General features: G+C 39.5%; 1 protein-coding gene and 1 long non-coding RNA gene across 8 annotated transcripts in view; both read left to right on the forward strand.

The window, feature by feature from the left end:
- The window catches only part of TNIK (TRAF2 and NCK interacting kinase), a 410,529-nt gene that overhangs the window by 13,094 nt on the left and 370,760 nt on the right, over positions 1-26,675 (forward strand). The gene's annotated exons all lie outside the window — the stretch shown is intronic.
- Positions 10,820-13,342, forward strand: LOC116536494. The gene is made up of 2 exons (XR_004262671.1): positions 10,820-11,028; positions 11,382-13,342. It is a non-coding gene; the product is annotated as an uncharacterized LOC116536494 (long non-coding RNA).

Genomic DNA, 26,675 nt, shown 5'->3' on the forward strand with positions numbered 1-26,675 from the left:
GTGGGATTTGAACAATGAGAACACATGGACACAGGAAGGGGAACATCACACACTGGGGCCTGTCAGTGAGTGGGGGACTAGGGGAGGGATAGCATTAGGAGAAATACTTAATGTAGATGATGTGTTGATGGGTGCAGCAAACCACCATGACATGTGTATACCTAGGTATCAAACCTGCACATTCTACACATGTATCCCAGAACTTAAAATATAATAAAAAAAGTAGACAGAATATTGGAATGCTCATATATTAGTGATAGGAATGTAAAATGCTACAGCCATTTTGGAAAACATTTTGACAATTTCTCAAAATGTTAAATATAGAGTTACCATATGACCCAGGAAGTATATGCTCCAGAGAACAAACTGTATTCACACAAAAATGTATACATGAATGTTTATAGTAACCTCAAAGAGGAAACAACCCAAGTTGTCCATCAGCCTATGAACGAATAAACAAAATGTAGAATGGTATATCCATACAATGGAATATTCATTCTATAATAAAAGAAAGTGCTGATACACACTACAACATGGATGAACATTATGCTATGTGAAAACAGCCAAACACGAAAGGAGACATGATTGTATGATTCTATTTGTATAAAATATCTGGAAGAGGCAAATCCATAGAGATAGAAGGTAGACTAATGCTTGCTGGCAGAGAGTGACTGTTAATGTCCCAAATTAGATAGTGGGCATGTTTATACAACTCTGTGAAATATACTGAAAGTCACTCATACACTTCAAAAGAGTAAATCCTATGGAATATGAATTAAATCTCAACAAAACTCCTATTAAAAGGTAGATAAAAGGGTTAATAAGCTCTCTACTGAACAATTATCCCCCATGACCAATCCTGTTTCATCTGTCCTCCCACCCACCTTCTCCCCCATGTTATTTTAAAGCAGCATATCATTTCATTTATAAATATTTCAGTAGCTTATGTACTTAAAAAACACATAACCACATTACTATTATCATGCCTAAAAGATTTAACATGTAATAAAATATGCAGTCAGTGTTCAACTTTCCAATCATGTTTTTAGACTGCTTAGCATTTTATTGTGCAGATGTATCATAATATATTTAACTAGTTCCTGATGATGAAGTTTGAGGTTATTTCTAACTTTCCAACTCTTATAAATAAATAGTGCTTCAATAAATATCCTTATATATAGGTCTGTGTGTGCATCTCTTTTTCCTTAGGATAACGCCTTAGAAATTGAATTTAGAATGAAAGTGTATGAATGATCTCTGAGGCTCTTGATAATGCCAGATTGACTTCCAATTTCTTGTGCTCTAGGTGTGTGCCATTTATAAATGAACACATAAGACTCAGAAAAATCAATTAGTTTACCAGAGGTCACAGGGCTACTAAGTGGCTGAGCTTACAACTGACTGGCCTAAAGCTACTGCCAACAGTGACTCACCTGGCCATCATTTGATTTATGGACCTTGTCATGACATCAGAATCATCTGGTATATTATCACTCTGGGGCTCAGAGACTTCCCAGAAGCCTTTGGTTTAGGGCACAAGTTCTCTTTCATGAGCATAGTAGTATTTTAAGAGCTATTTCCAAGATATTTCTTCCTTGTAACTTTGTTTTGTAAGATAAGCAATGTCAGCTTAGAATGTGTTTTTTTTTTTCCCCCTTGCCTGAAATCTTAAAAACCTAAAATGTTAGCCATTTGGGGATTAACAGTGATGTTCTTGTGGAGTGTATGTAGGAGATGTTTATCTTTTTTTTTTTTTTTTTTACTTGAGATGGAGTCTCCATCTATTGCCTAGGCTGGAGTGCAGTGGGGTGATCTCTGCTCACTTCAACCTCCGCCTCCTGGGTTCAGGCAATTCTTCTGCCTCAGACTTCTGAGTAGCTGGTATTACAGGTGCTCACCACCATGCCTGGCTAATTTTTGTATTTTTAGTAGTGATAAGGTTTGACCGTGTTGGCCAGGCCGGTCTTGAACTCCTGACCTCAGGCGATCTGCCTGCCGCAGCCTCCCAAAGTGCTAGGATTACAGGCATGAGGCACTGCACTTGGCTTGTTTATATTTAATCTGTCATTCTATCTGGAAAATTATCCAGCCAGTGTGTCTGGAAGACGTATGGAATCAGGCTCAAAGGTTTTAGTTTTTTAAGAACTGAAGACCCTGAATCTGTGACAATCACAGAAGGTAGCAAGGTGAGCTAGGGCCATGATAAAATAGAGGCTATTCTCAAGCCTTAGTCTGCCAGATGATTATGCTTTCAATTTTTCACATAGGTAGATATTTTAAGATTCTAATGAAGAAAATAGAAGATAGAACGGGGAGCCACCAGAGTAAAAAGCTCCATATTCTGGACTATAATCTACTTTCAACCTGGTTTAAAGTAAGAAACTGTTAAACTGACACAACTTTATGGCCGTTGGTCTTGCAGAGGGCAATTTCCTTGATTTACTAGAGTTTATAACCTAACCCTCCATTTAAAATGCCTATAAATTATTTATGTCTAGGGTAAAAATCCAGGGCTTCACATGAACATGGTTTCATCATTTCTACCTCTAGGTATTTTTTTTAAGCTGCCTATAATCAAATGATAGCAGTGTGGTGGGTGGAATAGGTTGTAAGCAGTAATTGCAAACTGTATTTTAATAATAATAATATTTAGCATTTATAGAGCACTTTATATCTTCAAAGTACTTGCAAACATTATCTAATTAAATACTCTCTCTGATTATAATCTGGATGTAAACGCGCTTAAACTCAGGACAGGGTCATGAGAAAACTATGCATTTGAAAGTTGCTGCTAGCTATGCTTTCAAAACCTATGCAGTGATGGGAAAGTTGGAGCTCGGATTCTGTTGGACCGTTTTTGGGCAGCTCAGCTCAGCCCGATGGCAGAATTAGATCACATATGCACTTGATGACTCTGCTAGATAGCTTATCACTAAAAACTGAGTGTTGATCATCACACTGATCCTTACAGTTGCTAAAACATGAATAGCATAAATAAGCTTTAAAATGAGGTCCCTCACTACATTTCATGCCCCGGCTTCAGCTGAAAATGCCATTAGTGAGTGAAATGAAGTGGCATAGTGCAAGGAAGAATCGCTATGCATTGTGGTTTAGTAATTTCTATCTGAGAGTAATAGATTAAACTGAACAGTAGGATTCATCATAAAGAAATGCACCAGAGAAATGAAACATCTTTAGTTTGGCTGTATTAATGACTTCTTGCTGTTTTGGATATGTGTCTGTGTATTGTCCCCTTGCACGTATACCCTGTGTTGCCAATTTAGAGAGTGTTTGGAGCAAGGACCTATGCAGCTTACTCAGTAGGTAGCAGAGCATTCTGCAGTTGGTAGATTCTCAGTAAATGTTGTCCTGTGTGCTGTGATTTTCTAGAAGCTAGTTGAGAGTTTAACCCTGTAAGTCAGTGTTCTCAAAGTGGGATCCTTGGACCAGCAGCTTCAGGATCCTCTTAGGCCCTTCCTCTCTCAACCTTTTTTTTTTTTTTTTTTTTTTTCTTTGAGACAGGGTCTTACTCTGTCCCCCAGGCTGGAGTGCAGTGGTGTGATCTTGGCTTATTGCAGCTTCGACCCCTGGTGCTCAGGTGATTCCCTCACCTCAGCCCCGCAGGGTAGGAGGTAGTACAGGCATGTGCCACCATACCTGGCTAATTTTTGTATTTTTTGTAGAGACGGAGTTTCTGACATGATCTCTGATTCCTGACTGCAAGGGATCTGCCTGCCTCATCCTCTCAAAGTGCTAGGATTACAGGCGTGAGCCAACCATGCCTGGCTTCTCTCAACTATTGAATCAGAAACTCTGGAGATGGGGAACATCAACTTTTGCATTAAGAAGCCCTCCTGGTAATTCAGAAGCCCTTGGGAGTCTGGGAACCACTGGCCTAAATGTTTAAAAGACAATTTTCTTGGCTGGGCATGATGGCTCATGCCTGTAATCCCAGCACTTTGAGAGGCTGAGGTGGAAGTTTCACTTGGACCCAGGAGTATGGGATCAGCCTGGGAAACATAGTGAGACCTCATCTCAATAAAATGAAATAAAATAAAAAAGAAAAACAAAATATATTAATGTAAATTTGGGTATGTCTAAAAATGTCGCAGAATAGGAAATAGTGATTCATTTATGGCAAACGCAACTTTTTCATAAGGTACATGACCTCAAAGAAATTGTGGACAGTACATATTTTTATGATTATGGAAGTTAATTTTTTTTTTACTAATATATGCTTTTGAATTGTTTGTAAGAATCAAGGATACTTGAAATTGAAAAGTCTACAACTTTTAATTGATAATTTTGGACTTTGCATTGTTCTTTGCATTGCCACTTTTTTTTTTTTTTAAAAAGCATGTTTAATCAGGTTGCAGAAAAGCTCCACTCCCTTGATCAACTAGATGCATCCTTCAGATGTCAATTTCCTGTTTTTCCCTATAGGCCTGTAGGGATTGAGTTTGAAACCCTAGGAGGTCCTGACATTTTCTTGGAAACTGAAAGAACCCAAATGCCCATCAATGACAGACTGGATAAAGAAAATGTGGCACATATACACCATGGAATACTATGCAATCATAAAAAAGGATGAATTCATGTCCTTTGTAGGGACATGGATGAATCTGGAAACCATCATTCTCAGCCAACTGACGCAAGAACAGAAAACCAAACACTGCATGTTCTCACTCATCGGCGGATGTTGAACAATGAGAACACATGAGGACAGGGAGGGGAACATCACACACTGGGGTCTGTTGGTGGGTGGGGGGCTAGGGGAGGGACAGCAGGGGGTGGGCAGGTAGGGGAGGGATAAGATTGGGAGAAATGCTTGATGCGGGTGACGGGGGTATGGAGGCAGCAAACCACCATGGTGTGTGTGCCTATGCAGCAATCCTACAAGATCTGCACATGTACCCCAGAACTTAAAGTACAATTAAGAAAAAGAATCCATATTCACAAACTCTTTGAGCTCCACTTTTGTTAGAAGCCTAAAATCTTTGGGTCATTTATTTTTTGAGACCTGGGAAATGGAATGTATATTTAGAATCTAGACAGCAGGCAGGTTAAAGATTTCCTTACTGGGAAATCCTGCAGACTTTCTTTGTAACAGCATCTCATAAGCATCTCTTACCTAGCCACAAAAATGTCCCATGTTGCTACTTAATCCGCAGTTCTTAGATAAGCATATTGCTAATATTGCATGTCTGTTTATTTGGAGGAAAAGTTGATGGCAAGTATGGTTGTTAAAGCAACTATATATACAACTGATAGTGAGCACGCATGGAAATTTTATCCTCATTGCTGAAGAAAATGCTTTTTAAAAAGTAAATTTGAAGACCTCCCCTCATAGAAGACCTCTTTTAAAGGAAAAACAGATGGTTAGATAATCATCATTAGACTAGATATAAAACATACCTGGTTAAAAATTATTAGTTTTTTCTTAGCATCGACTCTTAAAGAGACAGATCTGTTTTCTTAGAAGAGGTCTTAATATCATTAAAGTATCAGGGAATTGTTCAAGCATTTTATTTTTATTTTATTTTTTGAGACATAGTCTTGCTTTGTTGCCCAGGCTGGAGTGCAGTGGTTCAATCGTGGCTCACTGTAGACTTAACCTTCTGGGCTCAAGTGATCCTCCCACTTCAGGCACTTGAGTAGCTGGGACTACAGGTGTTTGCTAACACACTCAGCTAGTTTTTTAAATTTTTTGTAGAGATTGGGGTCTCCCTATGTTTCCCAGCCTGGTCTCAAACTCTTGGGCTCAGCCTCCCAAAAGTACTGGGATTATAGGCAGGAGCCAGTGTGCCAGGCCCTGTTCAAGCCTTAATAAATCAGAAATGTTAACTGCTCTAGATGGGGCAATGAATGACATCATTTGAAAACTTCTGTCTGGAACTAAGTTTGGAGCCGTTTCCTTTCTAGTGGTGGTGAAATCATAGACTCTGTCTAAGAAAGCTACAAATTTGAAATGGCTTTTTCACAGCCTGTTCCTCTGATTCCTCTAACACTTGAGATAATAATATATGTTGCAATTTGCGTGGTTGAAAGGGTCCTTTGAGTTTGGGAGTGCTGCGATTTTTCGGTTGAAGTCGAATTTTTCGGGTAGCAGTGGAGCCAACTGGTTCTTGTGCTGTGTCTTACTCTGGAACAGTTAATGGAGTCAAAGCTAAGCATTTGCTCTTCCTAAAAGGCCTCTGCCTCTTCTGTCTTCTTTAAATTGGCAGCTCCAGCACCAGTTAGAGAGTACTGTTTTTTTTTTTTTTTTTTTTTTTCATGCAAACAAATAAACAAATAAAGCACTGTAGTACTTTCTAGAGCCCAGATGCTATTCAGGGAAGGAACGTTGCACAGACACTCCGTGGTTTGAACAATATGTCTATTCTCTCTGGGAGTATTTTAAAGATGTAACTTGTGCTGGTATTGTAGCCATCATTTCTTGAATATAAACAGCTTTTATTTTGGGAGAAGAACAGATGTAAAAGTGTGAAATATAAAAGTTTACACATTTGGGAGGGGAAGGGTAGGAGGAACAGTGTTGCTTTAAAATCATGGTAACTCAATCTAAGTCATTCCTTTGTTTTCTTTGAGTGACTGAAAATTAGCATGGGAAATCTGCTGGAACCTAACCAGCTGGGTACCTAAACCTCCATTTAACTGATTGCACCAGAAAAAGTGCCAGTGGGTAATTATCATAGGTCCTCATCGCTAGAAACGAAAAGGGTCCCTCCACAGGAGAGAAGAAATCATAGACGCTCAGTGAAATATGTATGATATTTCAACATCTTAGAGAGATACAGAGATCTGAGCCCCAGACACAGGGTTTGCCTTCCAGACTGAAAGAGCCTGTTGAAGGAGTTGGAAGGCTGGTGTCTCTCTGGGTCTCTGAACCAAAGCTCTTGCCAGTTCTGCCCCCCAACCCCTTTATTAGTGTGTGTGTTTGCATAGGGTACCTGAGGGTATTCAAAGCAGCTGGGACATTCCTGTGACTATTAAGTTCTCTGTCCCTTTGAGGCCGGGTCTGTTTCTTTTCTTTTCTGGAAGCAAGGTCTCCTGTACCTCATTACTTGATACAATGCAAGTTACATCAGATTTAAAGAAATAATCCCCTGACCTGACCTTCTTTCCTGTTTTCTCCATGTGGTTGCCGCCTTCTGTAAGTCGCTGCTGGTTTGCAGGATTCAAAATTAGGATTTTGTCCCTGTGGAGACTTTGTTTAGTGTGCAAGGGATATATATATATATATATTTTTGATTTGTGTGGTTTCTTAATAATTCCCCTTTGACAAATATTTTGGTTAAATTTTCTATGACCATTATGTTTACTTGGTTGTTTAGTATTGCATTTTTATACTGAATTATTTCAACGATGTTTTCAAATGGACAGCTCTCATAATTCTTTAAATAAATGTAAGTGAAATTTGGAATAAGTTATGAGGTCATGTGAACTCCACGCTTCACAGACTGCGAGTCGAGACTTCATCCAGACGATGCTTCATCCACAATACATGTAAATCTGAATTTAAAAATATACCTAAGAATCTGCATAAACTGGAACTCTCACACATTGCTGGTGGGACTGTGAAATAACTCAGCCACTTTGGAAAACAGTTTGGCTATTTCTGAAAAAATTAAACTTACTATATGACCTAGCAATTCCACTTCCGCATATGTACCCAAGAGAAATGAAATCATATGTCCACACAAAACCTGTACAGGAGTGCGCATAAGGAGCATTATTCATAATGGCCCAAAAGTGGAAACCACCCCAATGTCTATCAACTGATGAACAGCTAAACAAAGCATGGTGTTTCCATACAATAGAATACTATTAGGCAATAAAAATGAACAAAGTACTGAATCAGGCTGCAGCATGCATGAACCTCAAAATGTTATGCTAAGTGAAAGAAGCCAGACACAAAGATTGCGTATTGTATGATTCCATATATATGAAATGTCCAGAAAATGCAAATGTATAGAGACAGAAAGTAGATTACTGGTTGGCTAGGGTGGAGAGGAAAACAGGGAGTGACTGTAAATGGGCCTGAGGGATCTTTTTGGGTGATAGAAATGTTTCAATTTTGGATGGTGGTAACATGAGTGAATTTTGTGGCGTGTAAGTACCTCAATAGTGATGTTAAAGTATAATATGCCTGAGACACTTCTTCATGGTTGACCAACTCCACACACCATGAAGGCAAATTCCCTAGTCAGGTCTCAGTGGTATTTCTAGGAAGGCCATCTCTTCAACACCTGGAGAGATAGTTAGGTTCTCTGATCCTATCTTCTACTTTCTGCGTATTTTTGTATCATTCTTTATTCTGAAGGGCCTGTCATGTTTTACAAACTTAATGATAATAATTTCCTTCAAAATAAGGTAGCCTAAATGACTTAATTCCTCTTGTAGAGAAAGAACTTTGGAGCCAGGACTGGGAGAGCTATTCCTGTCTAAAGCCATTCCTTACCACTCTTTCTGTTTTCTCACTGTTCCATGTTTTTCTCACCTCTCTGCTGTTATGTGTGCCGTTCCTGCTGTCTGGAACTCTTCCCCAGCCTCTATCATAATGTGCCATTTGTTAACAAATTATTTGGTTGTCTCCTTCCACACCCTCTTTCCGCAGAAGAGACTATAAGCTCCACAAAGGCAAGCTAAGTTTTGTGTATCCTCGTTTTTTTTTTTTTTTTTTTTTTTGAGACGGAGTCTCGCTCTGTCACCCGGGCTGGAGTACAATGGCGCGGTCTCAGCTCACTGCAACCTCCACCTCCCAGGTTCAAACCATTCTCCTGCCTCAGTCTCCTGAGTAGCTGGGATTACAGGCACGTGACACCGCGCCCAGCTAATTTTTGTATTTTTAGTAGAGATGGGGTTTCAACGTTTTGGCCAGGCTGGTCTCGAACTCCTGACCTTCTGATCCACCCACCTCGGCCTCCCAAATTGCTGGGATTACAGGCGTGAACCGCCGCGCCCTTATTAATGAATGCCTGCTCATTACTTACAGCATAGGCTAAACTCCTTAACTTAGCAAGGTCTTCTATGATTGAACCCTTCCCTACTTTTCTACAGTATCACTAGCTATCACCCCACTGCCCCTCTGTACACTATATTTCCTCCACTGCCACCCCAGAGCTGAATTGTTTTGTTCCCACAAAGTTGGGGAATTCCTTTCCTCAAATGATCAGAGCTCCTTTTAGCATCTCATCTTCCTGGAATCACAGGTACCAGGTATTTTTCAAATTCTAATGAATTGTGGAGTGAGTTCAATGGATTGCAATCAGATTTTGAAAAAAAAAATAGAATAGGGTAGAAAAATATTCCTAAGTGTACCATTACTATTACTTACCATTGCTATGCCGTGAGGGAAGGAAAAGGGCAGTAATCAAGAAGAAACAAGTTGCTGGAAACTGAGGTGGCCACCATGGTCTTGAGAATACCCTCTAGGAAATGTGGAGAAAGGAAGAGGCTTAAAAGCCTGCAGAACTGAGTGGAGGCTTAGCTCCAGTGACCATTGTAGTCATTTGCCCAGCCTGGCATGGTCTTAGATATCTTAAAAACAGGGGCAGAGAACAATCATGGACACTGTCATATTACGCATAGGAAAACTGTGCAGGCTTCTACTGTGTACCACGGTGAGGTTGACTAATGGGGAGAGTATGTCCCTTCCCCTGGAGCAGCACAGAGACAAGAGTAGCATGTTTATGAAACTAGTGGAGACTGAGCACATGCTGAGCTTCTGAGGGCTGCGTGTGCAAGGTGTTGAGTGAGGTCCTGGTGGGTGGGTGGCACAAGCCAGTGGCACATGCTGGTCTTGGTTAGGGCAGGACTTTCAGTGAAAAATTTGTGGTCCAGGATTTGGTCCTAAGCTTCGCAGTTCCAAGAACTACGCTGCAGTGTGGCCAGGGTACTGAGTCTCAGGTCACACCAGCATCTGCATGTACTTGACACTGATCTGGAGCATAATTTATATAATAAGAATAGTAATATACACACATACATTTAGGCTAGTCGGTTGAAGCAGTGGGAGAAGAGAAAGAACAAAATGTAATACCAATATTAATAGCTAATATCCTTTGTGACCACTTGCCATGTGTCAAGCGCTGTGTTAATTACTTTAATAAAAGTCTGGTGTTATTAATGCAGCCATATTTTGTGATATATACTATTCTAATTTTATAGATGTGGAAAATGAGGCTTAAGTGATTCATTGAAAATGATGGAGCCTGTTTTTGAACCTACTTTGGTCTGATTTTAAAACATAAAATGTAAGCATTGTGCTATTGCTACTTCCCATTCTCTAAATACATAGTGGAAATACTTTTCTAATGATAGAACTACTGCCTGCCCTCTGGAGAAGTGTACTTTTGATTTTGGACGGACTTGGGACTCAGGACTCTGAAACTTTGATTGGAAATGTGCTTGACAGAGTTGGAATGAGGCTAGAATTGAACCTGGAGCGTGAAGTCCGAATTCTGATCCTGCCACGAGTGGTTGCACAGGGCAGGAAACCCACACAATCTGCCTTTTGTTAAACTGATCAAGCCACAAAACCCCTGTTACTAAGACACTTTCTTATGAAAAACATATCAGTTAGGGTTAGTTCATCATCTCGATCCCCTGGTTAACATTAATCTCTACTTTTGTTTTTCTGTCTTGCTCTGTTCACAGTCTATATCACCTGCATCCCTGTTCTGCTTTAGAATGATTTGTTCAAAAGCCATTGGTTTATTTAAATTATAAGCTTCTTAAGGGCAGGAACTTCAGACACTTTCTCAAGGGACTTGCTTACGTTTGTGTTCTGCAGTGTGCCTAACATGCCATTCACCAGGACGTGTCTTCTGGGAGTCATCCTGTTTGGATCATGCATCCCCACTATGACTGAATGGACAGGGGACTTGCAATGCGATTGTGAAAATACAACTTCGTGTGTTTTTAGCCTTTAAGATGAGGGACTGTGATTCTGGGAAACCAAACCTTAACAAAGTGTAGGGCCCTGGGAAATGGAAGGACCTGTGTCCTAGGCAGCTGTGGGTCTTGGTGCTGACATTGTTAGAAACCTTCTAGGTGCTACGAACTGCAAGGGGAAGAAGCTGGGAGCGCCCTGAGATGCTGAAATGGCTTCTGTTCGTTGCTCTTGTATCTCCCCTTTAGGCTTCAGAGTGGCTCATTAAGACAACAGACTATAAACCTCTTTATAAGTATAGTCTCAGTGAATGAGACACAGGTGAATTTTTATGGGCAGCAAGTCACTGTGTAGGTGCGGCAGTTATATTCCCATGTCTGTTGTATGGATTTTAAAAGGCACTGCCTATGGGGCAGCTTCCCCAGTGGCCATCCGGAAAGCATGGGAAAGGACATTTTGCTGCTTCATGGTGTGGATAGCTAGCTAGCTGATTAACTGGTTATCAACTCCCCAGATTTCCTCAGCACCTGTCATTATTGGCACATTGCAGGCACTCAGATTTTTCTTTAACTAAGCTATCTGGAGAAAGCTAATTTTGCTTTATAGAAGCATGTGAGTGATAGTGTTTCTAACACAGGACATCAGAAGAAGTTCAAACATGGCCTTGGTGTGGGTGACAGATGATAGGTGGATTGCAGTTACCTGATAGGAACTGGGAATGATGGAACCAACATGGTGGCGGATTTACTCTCATCTCCCTGACTGTTGGCGGAGAAAGGCCTGCCTCTGGCTTGTCCGGTCTGATACTAAAGGAGAGGATGAGCTGTTCTTCAGAGGCTATGGGCTTTGAATATATCATGCAGCCATAAATCCCAGAAGCAGTTGCATGTATTAGCTTAGAAATAAATAGGCCTTGGAGGCACAGGGTAAAAGCCTCCTACTTCTGCCTGTGCTGGCATTTGTCTGTTTCTTTGTTTCATTTTTAGTTTCTAAATATTGATTAGCTTTAGTGAGTGCTCACTGGCTCTTGTGGTTATCCTACAGCTATAAGGTGATAAGATCATGACAGTTAAATGGCATTCCTGGAACAGAGCAAAATGGAAGGGGTGGTCAGGTCTGCAAAATGCAGTTTGGCAACAAATTCTATCCTGATATCTCCCATGTTCTCTACTGGGTACCTCCTACTAAGCTTGGGTACTTTGTTTCCTTTGCAAATGCAGACTTTTGCACTTTACAGTAATCAGCTGATATGACTGCAATGAACTATGGCTTCACTGGATAGAACCTTTGAAATCAAGGGTATTAACTTGACTCTTTTTTTCTCAGGTAATAATGAGTAGACATTCCAGCTATAAAAAAAGACTTAATAGATTCCAAGCTTTTATACTCTTTGGAAGCAGTAATAAAAAAAAAATAAAAAGAGGAACTGGCACAGATGCAGCTGTGCTTGATTTCATTCTTTCTGAGGGGTGTTAAGGTTTTTGACAGCCTGGCCAAATGATCCAAGGGGACAAATGCACCCACTCTGTGTGAGGTCGGGGACAGGGATGGCAAGGTAGATACGCTGTCTGTTTGATGCAGATTTGGGCTGAAATGTTCAGATCTACAACCTGTTCTCAGTCTTTTGAAAATCAAGGCATGTACATGGTTGATGATAGCCTTTGGTGTCTGCTTACGATTCTCCAGATGACATGTTGGCAGAGCATTTAGCCAGAACATTTTTAGCACCACAGAAAGTAGCTTGTATAAAAGGTGACCATGAAATAATTTGGGCTCATTTGTGAGCTTGTAGCTTATCTCATTTGTTTTCAGAGTCACAGGAAGGAAAATGACTTAAGATTACATCAGAGGTTGGACTCCCTGGCTTTGAGTCTTGGTGCTATGGCTTACTAGCTTTGTAGCTTTTAACAAATTATGTAAAATCCCTACGCTTTTCTACACCTGTGAAATGGAGATAATAAAAACAGTACACATAGGATTATTGCTGGAATTAAAAAGATGCATTTTATTTGAAGTATTTATGACATTGCTTGCCATATTGTAAATATACAATAAATGTTCGATACATGCAAAATCAGCATCATTCTTACAAATAATTTGAGAGCCTGCTCTGAATCTAGTGCAGTGCAAACAACTGGATATATGTAGGTTTACAAGGTACTAGGTGCTGCCTCCCAGAAGTTCAAAGTGTAGTGGTTGAAACAGATGTAAAAATAGATAGAGAATCATTAGTAAGAGTACCAGGATAGTTGGCTAGCTGTATGGGAGTGGAGGGTGGGGGGGAAAGATGGAGGTAAGTGGACCAAATAGTGGGAAGGTCAGCAGTGGGAGTTTCATGGAGCTGAAATAACTTAAAGCAATTCTCAGTGATTCCCAGTGATATGATGGGAAGGCCATTGATGTAAAATATTGACGTAGATTAAGTATGCATGTGTTGTGTCTTAGAAGTAAGCTTTGTGTTCCTTCCATGCTGTCCTACCCTACTGCCCCACCCTAGAATAAACCATATCACTTCATGTCTGAGATGTTGCATCTGCCTGTCTTGCCTGTCACCCTCTGATTCATTTCACCCTCTTCAATTTCTGGCCTTGGATATGGAAACATTTTGTATATGAGGTGTTACTTATTAATAAGCAATAATGTGTGTTTCCTGCTTTGTATGAGAAAAACTAAAAATTGCTAATTAACAGTAGGGAACTGAAAGCACAAAAAATGCCATTTAAGCCCCCTTATTTCTGTCTTAGGAAGTCTGTTAATACAACATATTAGTAGACCAAAGGACATTAACTATGGAATCATTTCAACAGATGTCAAAAAGGCATGTGGTAAAATTTAGCAGTTATTTTTGATTAAAAAACAAAACAAAAAACTATTAAGAACATTCTTTCTTAACCTGATAATGTGTCTAAAACCAATCATCATCTGCATACCTATCCTTTAAACCACAGAGGCTCTTTGTGATGGACGCTGTTGGTTCTCTACCCATCGGCCATCCCCATCCTTTTTCTTGCTCACAGAGCTCTGAATATGTTTTGGTGTTTTTCCTTCCACATTCTCAGAGAGAGTTGACCTCCACTTCCCCAGCATTGGGGAGGTGGAATAGATTAAGTCAGTCATTGAGATTTCATTATTTTTGTGGATGATTGGCTTAAGCAAGTCATTCAACACAACCTGTCCAATAAGAAGGCCAGAGGAAGCCTTACTGGAGGTTCCTGGGATGGCTTTCCTTTCTTTTACAAGTAAATTTGTAAAATGATATTTTCCCTATCCTGGACTTGGATATTATCTAAAGGTGTGATGCTTAGATTTACTCCAGCCATCTGGCAACCATGAGGGGAAAGCCAGGAGAATCACAGAAAAGATAAATCAGGTCCCTACATTATTGAGCAACTGAATTAATCAACCCTGGAACTGGCCTGAATCCAGACTTCATTTTATATAGATAATACAGTTTCCACATTGTTTAAGCCACTCTTAGTTGTGTGTTTTTTGACTTGCAGTTGCAAACATCTTAATTAATATATGTTCTTTTTAAAGTGAGGGACGATATCAAAGTGTCAGGAATCAGATAATAACCAATAATAGTATATAATGTAATGGAAATTTTAGCCACTGAATAAAGGCAAGACGTAGAAGAAACAAGAATTATAAGAGGATAAGGGCCAGGCACAGTGGCTCGTGCCTGTCATCCCAATGTTTTGGGAGGCCAAGGTTGGAGCATGGTTTGAGGCCGGGAGTTCAAGACCAGCCTGGGCAACATAGCAAGACCCTATCTCTACAAACAATTTTTAAAAATTAGCCAGATATAGTGGTGTGCACCTGTAGTCTTAGCTTCTCAGGAGGCTGAGGCAGGAAGATTGTTTGAGCTAAGGAGTTTGAGACTGCAGTGAACTATGATGGTGTCACTGTATTCCAGCCTAGGCAACAGAGCAAGACCTTGTCTCAAAATAAATAAATAAATAAAATAAAATAAAGAACTACAAAATGACAGGGACAACCTTGTCATCATTTACAGATGATACCTTGAAACCTTAGAGAATCAATTAAAAATATATTAGAACAATAACAATTCAGCAATGTGGCTGGATACAAAATAAATATACCCAATCAATAGTATTTTTATTAGCCAAGGAAAACAATAAATTACAAAATATATTTTTAAAAAAGATATCCTTGGCTAGGCATAGTGGCTCACGCCTGTAATTACAGCACTTCGGGAGGTGGAGGTGGGTGGATCTCCTGAGGTCAGGAGTTCAAGACCAGCCTGGCCAATATGGTGAAACCCTGTCTCTACTAAAAATACAAAAAAATTAGCTGGGCATGATGGTGGGCACCTATAATCCCAGCTGCTTGGGAGGCTGAGGCATGAGAATCACTTGAACCCAGGAGGTGGAGGTTGCAGTGCGCCAAGATTGTGCCACTTCACTCTAGCCTGGGCTACACAGTGAAACCCTGTCTCTACTAAAAATACAAAAAATTAGCCAGGCATGGAGACTCTGCCTCAAAAAATAAAAATAATAAAAAGATACTCTTAATAACAAAAAGTGTAAAATATCTAGAAATAAATTTAATAAGAAATCTGCGGCTGGGCATGATGGCTTACCCCTGTAATCCCGGCACCTTGGGGGGGCCGAGGTGGATGGATCACAAGGTCAGGAGATCGAGACCATCCTGGCTAACACAGTGAAACCCTATCTCTACTAAAAATACAAAAAATTAACCAGGCGTGGTGGCATGCACCTGTATCCCAGCTGAGGCAGGAGAATTTGGAAATTAGGTCTTTGCAAATGTAATTGAGTTAGTAGTCCCGGCTGAGGCAGGAATATCACTTGAATCTGGCAGGTGGAGGTTGCAGTGAGCTGATCGCCACTGCATTCCAGCCTTGGCAGCAGAGCGAGACTCGGTCTCAAAAACGAAAAAAGAAATCTGCAGGACTTATATGAGGAAAAAATTAAAACTTAAAAAGGGACATACTAAAGGCCTGAATTAATGCAAAAATATACCATGTTTCTGAATAGGAAAATTTAGTAATATTATTCCCATATTAATATGGAGTTCCAATACAAATATTAAGCAGGAATTTGTTTTAGGACCTGACAAAATTATTTTAAATTTTATTTGGATGTATCAGATGAGGATAGCTTTTTAATCTGCTGGTATAATTTGTTTTTGTTGTGTGTATGTGCTTGCATGTGCGTGTGCGTGTGCATGTGTGTGTGTGTGTGTGTGTGTGTGTGTTCTGTGTGCTGCAATATTTGCTGCATAAAAGTCTTAACAGTTACACATAGTAGATTATGATTTTTATTAATATAAACACTCTGTTTCAGGTGATGACTTTTCCTCGGAATTACATTTGGTTTTGTAAGCATTTTTGTTTGTTTTACTCTGTGTTTGCTCAATTATGTATGATTTTCCCTTTATTTCTATAATTTATCTTGATTTGTGTTTGCTATATCATTTGAAAGCAGCATATCTAGTAAGATTTACTTTTTCAACCCAATATAAGAGGTTTCTTTTAAAGGAGGAGTTTAAACCATTTGGTTTTACAGTCATAAATGGTATGTTTCATCTCTTTTCATTTTATTTATTCTACTTTTTTAAGCATTTTCTTTGTTTTTCTATATAGACTGTTTTCAAAAATCCAAGTTGAATATATACTTAAACCTGTAGTTCTGTAATTATACAAATTAATTTAAAAAGAAACTCTTTAATGTCTCCCTGCACAGTAAAGGGTAGAATGAAACTTTATTTCCCCTGCCCTGACTTAATGCTTTATCTGTACTTTCCAGTGTTTGTTAATTTAATTTGATGCTATAGATTTAAAATATATTATATTTTTAATTTAATATTATATGTTTCTTATTTTTTAATTTTAAATTAAAATGTGAAGATATTAAGTATGATTAATGTTTTTCAAGAATGCTTTTAGCCTTTTGCATTAAGTTGGTTATTGTACGAAATTAGGCATTTCCTGCTCTATTATATTCTCGAGTTCTTTATTTTGATTTTTTTATTCACTTAGCTGGAATGTGTACTTTGAATAGTTTTTTGTGAGAATGTTATACATGTGCAATGTTTTATGAGGTTTCACATAGCTTAAAATTTTTCTTTTGCCTTTTTTAGATGAACAATAATTTGCCTGGGAATATAATTATCTGATCATAAACTTTTTCTATCTAACTGTAGATGTTTCATAGGTTACTGGTGTTTAATATTATGAAAGAGAGGCTTAGAGCTAATTTGATATGTGTTACTTTGTAGTTAACCTGATTTTCTGTCTGGTTAGTTGCGTGAGTTTTGGAAAATAATGGAAATTACTTTTTTGGGCATAGGTATAGGGTTTGTTTTCAGTTATTTTGCTTAGAAGTCAGTGTAGTTTTGCTCCTGGGAGCAGGTTTTTGTCCACATGTGAATATTTACCTCTATTATTTTTATTTTTGGTTCGGTTCCTTACTATTGAATTTCTCTGTGATCTGTGTTCCCTATATTTCACCTTTTCCATATTTATTTTTGTATCTGTCTTTTGAAATTGCACTGGTTGTGATCATGTTTGTCTTTCACAGCATGGGTATAATTTTCCACAAGTCGATTGTGTTCTGTATTGCCGCCAGCTTGCCTTTTATATCTTAGACTTCCTCATATTTTTCTTTTCATTTCTGTCCTCATTTCAATCTTTTCTTCTCTTTTGCCTATTGCCTCCTGTCTTAAGGGGGCCATTTTCTCTTAGAGTTTTCTTGGTTTGGAGACATTATTGAAGATGCATTCTGGATTGGCTGTATTAGAGGAAAAAATAAATTAATAAAAAATAAAAAGAAAATGCATTCTAAAATTTTTATATGTTATGTTTTGCATGTTTTCTTCTGAGTTGTCAGGATACAATACAAAATAAGGAAAATCAATAATTTCTCAGGGTCGCACAGGCTTATTGTTGTGTTTCTGTTTACACATTCTCAAAAAGAGGTAATGAACCAGTCTTGGGATTTGCCAAAAGGCAGGATATAAGTTGCCAGCCTGGGTGGCAGCCTTTTGGTAGGTGACTATAGCAGATTCTAATGCCAATCTTCATGTGTTGGAATTCTGTGTAGAATGTCCTAATTCCTCTGTGACACAGTTTTCTTATCTATAAAATGGGAATAATGATTTTACCAATTTCATGGTGGTGGTGTGTGGATTAAATAAAATGATATATGAAAAAAAGATGCAAAAGCAGTATCCTCCTAAGTGTAGAAATAAGCTATTGTACTAATGCATGCATAAAACAAAAATATGTTTCTAAAATTATTTTTAGATTCTAAAAGTTAATGTATGCTCATTGAAAAAAAATTTGAGTATTACAAAAGCAGTAAATAGAGAGTAAAAAGAACATGTAAATCTTCACTCAGAGGAATACTCGATAATATTTTGGCACATTCCTCTCTAGTATTTCTGTTTATTAGAAAATTATATTAGAAAGAATATACTTATATGGAACCCTGGACATTTTGGCAGTAAAACTCTAAAGAAACTAAGTGTACAAAAATATGTCAAGACCTGGTATAGCAGCTACCATTGTGTTCTGTTTGCAGTAGATGTGAACATAAAGTTTGTTAATGTGGGCGATGAATGGAGCATATTATATATGCTATTCCAAGACATTTTTGTGTTAATCATTATTTTCCTTTTCATCCAGGAGACAACATTTTCATTTTGTACTCTTCTTTTGTAAGAAGGTTCTTACAAAAGAAGATTCTTTGCTTAATTAATTGAACCTTTCTGAAATATAGCTGTCTAAAGAGCCAACACAAGCAGGATGGACCTATGAAATAAGTGTGTAACTCATTATTACTGGGTTTCTTCAAACCATAATGTTAAATCTGGTTCACCTTGGTTTGGCCCTACTTTTTATCGTCTGCAACATGCAAATTCATTGCAATTAAGGTCTACTCTTCTCTTAGCAGGAATTTTTATTTAGCTATCTTCTCCTGTATTCGCCGTTAAAGTGTAACCTGAAAACTCACAACTGTATTTCCAAAGTTGAAATATAAAGGAAATGCAAAAGCAGATTCTCTGTCTAATTAATAAGATGAAGCTATTTAATATTAAATGATTTTTATTAAATAAAAAGATTTATTTTTGTTGTTTAATATTAAATTAGATGATTTTAAACAAGCTCTTGATTAAAACAATATTAATTTCATTTCTCTTTTTTTTGTCTGTTTTTTTGAGACAGGATGTCACTCTGTGGGCCAGGGCTGAATGCAGTGGCATAATCTTAGTTCATTGCAGCCTCAAATTCCTGGGATCAAGCAATCCTCCCACCTCAGCCTCCCAAGTACTTAGGACTGCAAGTGCATGCCACAATACCTGGCTAATTGTTTTATTTTTTGTAGAGACAGAGCCTCCTTATGTTGCCCAGGATGGTCTCAAACTCCTGGGCTGAAGCAATCCTTCCACCTCAGCCTCCCAAAGTGTTCGGAGGTTTATGGTTTATGTTTAAAAAACAGAGTATTATTGTTGTTTAGCATGACAACATTTTGTTTTTGCTTTTATTTTTTTAAATTGGGATAGAGGTAAATTTCACTTGATGTATATTGCAATGAAATTACTTGAAACAGTATTGCGAAACTCAAGTTTCTTGAGGGATAGCTATATGCTAAATATTGTATTTGGTGTTTTGCATATTGTTTAGTTGACAAGATCAAACAATGTAAGGCAGTATTTCCTCTCAGTAGTTCTTAAACTTTAGCATACATTAGCCTTACCTGAGGAGCTTGTGAAATTACAGAGAGCTAGGCTCTTTCTACCTCTAGAGATTCAGAGTCAGTAGGTCTGGGATGGGTCCTCAAAATTTGCATTTGAACAAGGTGATGCTAATGGTCCCAGTTTCAGGATGACATTTTAAGAATCACTGAGGTAAGCCACAGAGGAGTGGTAAGGACAGCAAATTGCAGGGTGTTGGGAGAAGAATGCTGCCAACCACTTGGTTAGGATGTATATGAAAGGCTTCTGGGGCAAGGTAGGATTTGAGCAAGACTTTGACGGACAACTAACACAGAGTAGAGAAGAGGGGATGGAGGACAGACAACCAGAGAGGGAACAATGTAGGCAGCCATAGGGAGGTAAGAATGTAAAATGCTTGAGGGATGGCAAGACCATCTGAAAGGAGGAAGGAATTCTTGCTATATTAGGGAATAAGACTGAACAGACTAATAGAGGCTGGATTTTTGAAGATCGTTAATATCTGGTAAAGAGTTGTACTGTACTTTGCCGAGGCAAGGAACTGGGGTGGGGGAATATAAGAATTTCAAATGGGAAAATGTATCTAGTAGAAAATGCATTTAAAAGAAAAATAAAAACAGCCAAAATCAGGCCCTAGGTAATATACTCTTGCTGTCTCTTAACTTCTGAAGAATATGTGGAGCCAATAAATATTTATTAGATGAGCGATATGGGCAAAACAATGTTTTAGAAAATTAAGCTGGTGGCATTGCAGAATGAATTGTAGAGGGCAGAGGGAGACTCCTGTAGAAATCCTAGTCTTGAAGAGGTGAACGTTTTTATTTGGGAAACATGACATCCTTAGAATAAGTAGGGCAGTTGGAATAATGCAGCTTGCTTTGTGGAGTGCTGGTTAGGATGGAGTGCTTGCTTTTGGCTTGGTGAACTTCGCAGGGCAGCATGACTTCTAACTGGAATGTGGAGCTTGTGGCTGTGGATCTATAGCTGGAGCTTGAGAGACAGGTGAAAACTAAACATAGGAATACAGTGCTTGATGGATTGATAAATTCATTCATTTGTTCAATTAACAATGTCTTAGTCACTGAACTGGGTGCTAGAGACCCTCTGAACAGTGGGAAAGGCTGTGGGAGTGTAAGGTCTTGGCATTGTAGCTTCAGGGGGACACGGGACAGAGTTCAGAGGATGCTGTGTTTGAGAGACGAGAAGAAAAAGGAGGAGAGGATGAAAGAGAAAGAGGAGGCTGTGGAAGGGATGATTGCAGCCATCACATGTAAATCAGGATGTTAGATTTCCCACCATGGAGAGAATTTGAGGAAGGAGGTAATTAGGCAGTGCCAAATGCTGCAGCACAGAATTGCAGCTACTGGGTTGGATGACTGGAGTGTGCTGTTGTTTGGAAGGGGAGAATTCCAGAATACTGGAATGGGGTGGGGGCGGGGCCAGAGTCCTCGAGGAAGTGAAGACCGTGGATTCAGAGCAATCGTTCAGGAAATTTAGTGTCAAGCATTAAGAGAGATTAGGACAGCAGAGAGCTAGCAGCTTTCTTTTCTTAAAGTGAGGAAGACCTTTGGGTGGTTGACCATAGCGGGCAGGAAGCAATGGTGGGGGAGAGATAAAGCTATGACCCTGCACTGTTGCTCATCTGAATACAGAGCTGCTCCATTTTTCTAGTTTCTGGGGCCAAGTCCTTGGGAGTCATTTTGACTCCTTCCTCTCTTTCTCTGCACTGATCATTGGATCCATCAGAATGGTACTTTATCTTCTTGAAAAATGTAGCCATAATCCAACTACTTCTCACTTACTATCAACTTTCTCCTGAATTATTGGAAGTTCCCTACCCGATCTCCCTTCTCCTTCAAACTGGAGCCTGTTCTCAGCCAGTGTCTAAAGAGATCCTCATAAAGCTTAAAGTGGATTATGCCACTGTACAAAATCCACCAGGGACTCCCTGTCTTTTATTATTCACTAGAGTAAGTATTGAATTCCTTGCAGTAACCTACAAGGCCCTGCCAAACCTGACCTGCTCCCCCGACCCCTAGGTCCAAACACACACCCTCCTCATTCCTCATTCCTCAAGCTCAAGCCCTCCAGGAGACTGCGACCTCCTCCCACCCAGAAGTGCTCTTCAAATATCTGCTTGGTCTCTCTCCTCTCTTGAGTCTTTGTTCACATGTCATCTTCTAAGTGAGACCTCCCAGGACACACTTTTCTAAGTTGTAACTGGCCGGGCACAGTGACTCATGCCTGTAATCTCAGCACTTTGGGAGGCAAGGCGGGTGGATCATGAGGTCAGGAGATCAAGGCCATCCCGGCCAACATGGTGAAACCCGTCTCTACTAAAAATACAAAAATTAGCTGGGCGTGGCAGCTTGTGCCTGTAGTCCCAGTTACTCGGGAGGCTGAGGCAGGAGAATTGCTTGAACCCGGAGGCAGAGGTTGCAGTGAGCTGAGATTGTGCCACTGCACTCCAGCTAAGCGACAGTACAACTTTGTCTCAAAAAAAAAAAAAATTGTAACTCTGTGGCCCTTATCACCTAACTGCAGTATTTTATCCTTGTCCCTGCCTATGAGGCTGTAAACTGCACAAGAGTGAGCCATCTTTCCCTTGATTTGTTCATTGCTATAGCCCCAGTGGCTAAAACGCCTTTTAGAAAGGTAACTCTAAGTGAATTTTTAATTAATGCAAGAGAAAGTGGGCAAAGTCATTGAGAGAGAAAGGGCTAGAGGATAATAATAACAGCACTTTTGTTATATACCTTGCTCTGATGGCAGGTGCTTTAATATGTTACTGTGTTTAAATCTTATGACTGGCTTGTACCATGAGCATGATACTCCATTTTAAACTGAGGAAACTGAGTATTGGGCACACGGTTAATAAACGTGTAAGCTGGCAGATTACGGAAGCAATCTGATATGCCTAAGAAAAAGGGATCAAAGGCAGAGGATTTAATCTCAGAAGTCAAGAAGGATTTTTCTCAAATAAGAAGAAAGGAAGAGAAGAAACATAAGAGCTGAGATGGAAAGGAGAATGTGAGAGGAAATCTTCTTTCTGATGACCTTGATTTTTCTCAGTAAACAAGGAAGCCAGCTTATCTGTTGAGATGGAGAGGAGGTGACTGGGTTTTTAGGAGGGCAGGAAAGGTATGAAGTAGACCTATCTGGACAGTCTGATGAAGATATAGATTAACAGTAGGATTCCTGAGACGTGTTTATGGCCCAGCTAGAATAATGAATCAACTAACAAAAGCATGTTAGCAATGGGTGGTGTCTTTGCGATCCATTAATCCAGCTCCCAAATTTTATACCGTATCATTCTGTATCCCTTTTGTCTGTGATCTACCAAGACCCTGGGCACTTCCACTTATCTTGGAGGAGCTTACATCTGTTTTGCATTTGCTTGTTAGTTTGTTTATGATCATTTTTGAGTGGTATTTGTCCAGGTAGGCAGTCATTCAACACCTGAATCTCGCCCTTCATTGACCTCTCCAACTCCAGCGACCTTCACCTCTCTCCTACTCTGTCACCTGTGCCTAAGGCTGGACTTCAGGAGGCTGTGTCATTACCAGGACAGCAGAGAAGTGTTAGCATTGGCAGAGTGTGGTGAGAAGGGGCTAATGGACAGATGCCCAGGAGTGGGGAAGCCCTGGAGATTCTGGAGAGGATGGGGCCCCAGTTCAAAGAGGGGGAAGGTTGAGGCAAGGTAGACCTGAATAAAACTCATTCCTGTTAAAAATAGTTTTATATACATTCCAAGATGATTTTGACATTTAAAAAGTATGTATTTTTACATTCATGGTGCTGTCATTTATTTTTTGTTTGTTTTTTGAGAGAGTCTTACTCTGTCACCGAGGCTGGAGTGCAGTGGCATGATCTCTGCTCACTGCAACCTCTGCCTCTCTGCCTCCCTGGTTCAAGGGCTTCTCCTGCCTCAGTCTCCCGAGTAGCTGGAATTACAGGTGTGTGCCATCACGCCCGACTAACTTTTCTGGTTTTTTTTTTTTTTTTTTTTTTGAGATGGAGTCTCACTCTGTCACCCAGGCTGGAATACAGTGGCGTGATCTTGGCTCACTGCAACCTCTGCCTCCCGGGTTCAAGCAATTCTCCTGCCTCAGTTTCCTGAATAGCTGGGGTTACAGGCAACTGCCACCACGGTTGGCTAACTATTGTATTTTTAGTAGAGAGCGGGTTTCACCGTGTTGTCCAAGCTGGTCTTGAACTCCTGACTTAGGTGATCTGCCTACCTTGGCCTCCCAAAGTGCTGGGATTACAGGTGTGAGCCACCGTGCCTGACCACTTTTCTGTATTTTTAGTAGAGACAGTTTCACCATGTTGGCCAGGCTGGCTTCAAACCCCTGACCTCAAGTGATCTGCCCTCCTCAATCAGCCTCCCAAAGTGCTAGGATTGCAGGCATGAGCCACCACGCCCAGCTCTTCCCTTTTATTAGACAGATGGAACTCATGTTGTTCATAGTAAAACATTTTAAAAATGTGGAAGAAAAAATTATTATGGGAATATTTGCTCCATAGAGCTAAAGGTAAATACTCCGCAAGAATGGGAAACAAATATAGCATAGTAAATAAATTTGTAGATAGCCTATCTAATTATGTGTATTTGTCTGTATATTTAGTCGCAGAGGTGTTAAAAAGTTGGCATTTATGTTGGTGTGAAGTAATGTTGCTATTAATAACATTGCTAATGTTTAGCTGAGAAGAATTGTTAGTTTGTACACCAGTCTTTCAGTACTTGGCAGCTTGCTTAAACTGTGGTTTTTGAGATTTGGACATGTATATTAAAAACAAGTATTAATTTCATTTCTTTGTTCCAAAACACACACATTTCTCATACATAAATTGAATGGAAGTGCACATAAATGCAATGGACCAGTTTATGTGAACTCAGATTTTTTTTTTTCTTTAATGCAAAGAGTTCGGCTTTAAATAATTTGGGTGACTGTAGTCATTTCTTCTGTTTAGTAACATGTGCCCAGGTTTATATAGCTATGCAATAAATACCTGTGCACAAGCTCACACAGTGCTACACATTGATTCATTTGCACGTTGTCTAAAATGTCTGTGATTTTAGCCATGGAAGGTCATTAAAAAAGAAGGAAAGTTCAACCTGGGCTTAAAATGGCAATTAGAATCACATATTTGCATTGGAGAAGGGATGCAATAGGCTGAATAGTTCAGCTTTTTCATTTGTGCAGATGGAGATCCCGGAGTTCTGAAGATTTCCATTGTTCAAAGCTGCTGGGCTAGGAAGTGTTGGAGCACTAATGAGAACTCACTAATGTTAGCTCCTTTATATCAGTGAAGAGAATGCTTGGTTGATTGAAAAATTTGTTTTCAACACAGTTTCACTGGTGTATGAGCTCTTGAAAGGTCAAGACCAACTTAGGGTCCCATGGTATTCATCTTTGTATCTGGGTGCATAGCACAGTTTCCGGTATGTAGTAGGTGTTTGGTGAATGCATGATTTCTGAAAGTAAGCTTATTTCTTCCTTTATGATATTTTTTTGAAAAAGTATTTACAAAACACGAAAGTTATTTTGAGAAAGTAGAGTTTAAAACACAAAATTAATGAATTAAAACTGAAGCGAGGGAATTGGTTTTTTTGACTATATAAATATTGCCTTTATGATTATCATCAGACTTACAGTTCCCAGAATTAAATGGCCCATTTGTAAACTGTGTGTTTAGTTTGAGTGCTTATGTATAAACATGTGGTGTAAGTGTGTGTAAGGGATTTTATATTTTATTCATGTGTGTCTTTTACTACTTTATTAATATATATTATATCTTACTTAACATTTTCAGAGAGTCTATTAAAATTAACGTTCCCTGAGACTTATAAAAAGGATCTATCCAATGGTTTAATCAAACTAACTTTACAGGATGTTTTGTAATTGTTGGACATTATGCTAGGTCCTTTTGTATGAATCATGTTATTTAATTCAGTGTCACAATAATATTGTCTGTTGTTTTTATTTACAAAGCACAGAAAAGTTAAGCCTCTCTCAAAAAAAATTTACACAACTGGCCAGGCGTGGTGGCTCACGCTTGTGATCCCAGCACTTTGGGAGGCTGAGGTGGGAGGATCACAAGGCCAGGAGTTTGAGACCAGCCTGGCCAGCATGGTGAAACCCCATTCCTATTAAAAATACAGAAATTAGCCAGGCATGGTGGCGTGTGTCTATAGTCCCTGCTACTCGGGAGGCTGAGGTAGGAGAATCATGTGGACTTAGGAGGTGGAGGTTGCAGTGAGCTGAGATCACACCACTGCAGTCCAGCCTGGGTGACAGAGCAAGATTCCTCATCTCAAAAACAGAAAAAAAAAAATTACACAACTAATCAGGAGCAGAGCTGGGTCTTATGATTCAGTGTCCCTGTTTTTTATCCAGTGAACCAGCCTGGCTCTGAGGTTAGCATCTTCATATGATATCTTATGAAGTGTAGTTGGCGTACAGCTGGAGGTGAGGCGGAAAAATTTCAGGAATATGTATTTTTAAATAGCTGAGAACTATAGTGTACAACCACAGGCACCCAAAAGGGCTGATGGCACCATGACTGCGGAAGGAAAGTACATCTAGGTTGGATCACAGCATCACTTATACACAGGCCCACGTAGGGGCTATGGAACGAGGAGTGTGAATTCTAGATGATAAGCTGGTAGGCTGTTTCCCAAGAGGACTCATTTCAGATGGGTGAGTTTATCACTGTGGGTCAGCTCTGCCAGTCAGTTTCAGGGACCTCACTTTGTGTTTTCTGGGGTATGTGCGTGTGTGTGCACGTGTGTGTGTGTGCGCGTGTGTGTGTGCGTGTGTGTGTGTGTGTGTGTGTGCAGGCAGTGGAAGGCAGTTTCTACATCTTCTTTAGTACATTGTGCCAATTTATTAAGTTACAGTGAGAGCTAGAACTTTCATAGGCATTCAGTTTATGTGGAACTAATATATGCATTTTTTGGTCCAAGTGATAGACTGAGTTTACTAGTCTAACCTGGCCTTTCATATCCTAGTGAAGGAACCAGTACAAAAGGGTAGGGTTTGTACAGTAGTCCCCCTTA

The sequence above is a fragment of the Sapajus apella genome, unplaced genomic scaffold, assembly GCF_009761245.1.
Source record: "Sapajus apella isolate SASKATOON/1434 unplaced genomic scaffold, GSC_monkey_1.0 scaffold101, whole genome shotgun sequence".
NCBI classification, from domain to species: Eukaryota; Metazoa; Chordata; class Mammalia; order Primates; family Cebidae; genus Sapajus; species Sapajus apella.